The 1,930-nt window shown below is 60.8% G+C and overlaps 1 pseudogene; it reads left to right on the forward strand.

The window, feature by feature from the left end:
• Positions 1-1,882: 1,882 nt before the first annotated feature.
• Positions 1,883-1,930, forward strand: LOC117800955 (annotated as a pseudogene; the record flags this gene model as incomplete).

The raw sequence follows: 1,930 nt of genomic DNA on the forward strand, positions 1-1,930 counted from the left end.
GGCTATGGGAACCCTGCCTACTCGGGCCCGGGGCTCCCGAGGTGGAAGGCGATTTCCGGGCAGGTCTGTTTTACTGGGTCCAGGTGTCTCCCAATCCTGCTGGTCGGGGTGGCAGAAACGAAACCTCTCGGTGGTTAGTCTGTGTGCCAGGGAGGGCAGGGAAGGCACTGAGTGTGCCGATGCCAGCTGGCTGTAGTGCCCTGTCAGGAGGGGACGCTGGGCAAACGTCCACCTCTCCTTGGTCAGTAGAGGTATCCTGCTTTCCTCGCGCATCTCGGCTCTGGGGCACCGGTCTGGGACGTCCGTGAGGGCCATGGTGCTGTTCCTTTGTCGAGGAGAGGCCCTGCCTTGGGATCCCCAGGACGGCTGACCGCAGCATCCACTGCCCCTGTGACTATTCTGGCTGAAGGTCCCTGGCCTGGACATGGGAGTCCCGTTTGATCTTGGTGGCAGAGGGACGTACTGTGTAGGCACGGAGATGCGGGCATGGACCGGGCTGCAGAGTGACTGCACGTTTCCTTGGAGGCCGGACCCCCATTGCCCGGTGGCCGTGGACACCCCTTGCCCTGGGTGGCAATAGGCCCTGGGTTCATCTTGTGGTGCACCGGCCCGCAGCTTGCCTAGGGCTGTGCCGCCGGCCCTGGGAGGGCCTTTTGTTCGGATGTGCAGGACGTGGCCCCTGGCCTTGAGTACGAGGGCCCCTCACCTCGCTACATCTTTGGTCATTTCGGCCCTAGAACTGGTGTCCAGTGGGGGTAGCCTTCCCAATGGCCCCCTGGGTTTTTTCAGTGGTGGCTGAGGTTCCGTGCAGTGTAGTAGCGCTGGGACCCCTAGCCGGGGTTACAGTCTATGTCGACGTCCCTCCTCCCGTGCTTCAGTGGGTGTACATAGAGAGGACGTGCTCTGCTTCACCAGGGTGACTTTGAGACGTGGAGTCTCTGGCCATTTTCAGCCATCCTAGGGGTCGAACGTGGCGCTCGGGTTTCAGTGGCACCGATCTCGTGCTGCTGTGAGGCAGGACGTCAGGTCATGGATCCACGTACCAGGCAGGCTCTGTTGGGAGCTAGGCCTCCACACGTGAGCCACCCTCCCGCCTGCCCACCTCCCCAATCAGAATCACCCAGACCCGGCCCCATCCCCCCACAAGCACTCGACCAAAGGGCACACAGGGACTACACATAGTCACAAGACACCCCCCCCACAACAACATAGACGCCCTTTCCGTGCGCTTACACCTCGGCGTGCATGTAGACACACACACCCACACACTTGCAGACACGGAGATACACACCTACACTCAAACTAACATAGACACTCAAACCCGCAGCCATGCTTTTCTGTGCCCATGGCATCATGCCCGGCTGCAGCCGGCCCTGCAGGAAAGAGGGACAGGACAGGCAAGTGAAAGCTCACTCCTGGATCCATTCAGAGCCGTCTGGTGAGCTGAGCACCGAGGTTTGTTTCTCACATGTGTGTTTGTATCGTCCACACTTCTCAGGTGTGGTGGCCAAGCCAGGATCGCCGTCGGCCTGCAGGACTGGGCCTTCCTGTCCTTGGATGCGAGGAGGTTGGCCGGGTTCCCGAGAAGTGTGGTCCCGGGAGGGCACGCTGTGGACATCGGATCTCGAGGACGGTAAGCCTTCCGTTGTCTCAGGCGCACCCATGGGCTGTAGGATTTCTTGCGTCTGCCTGAGAGGCTGCCAGTCTGCCGGTGCCTACTGGTACACAGGGTCTGGCTCCAAGAGAGTATTGACCGTTCCTCTTGCTCAGCGGCATGGCTCTGGTCCATCCAGGCTACTGGAGGGCTCTGAGGCCATCGGCTTCCCCCTCTGAGCTGCGCACCCTGCCTCGTTCAATTGGCCAGGTGGCCCAGAATGTGCTCGGATCGATGATGACTCCCTCATTCTGCATTCCTTGGAAAAGCTGAACA

This window comes from Ailuropoda melanoleuca, unplaced genomic scaffold (assembly GCF_002007445.2).
Source record: "Ailuropoda melanoleuca isolate Jingjing unplaced genomic scaffold, ASM200744v2 unplaced-scaffold9537, whole genome shotgun sequence".
Taxonomy (NCBI): domain Eukaryota; kingdom Metazoa; phylum Chordata; class Mammalia; order Carnivora; family Ursidae; genus Ailuropoda; species Ailuropoda melanoleuca.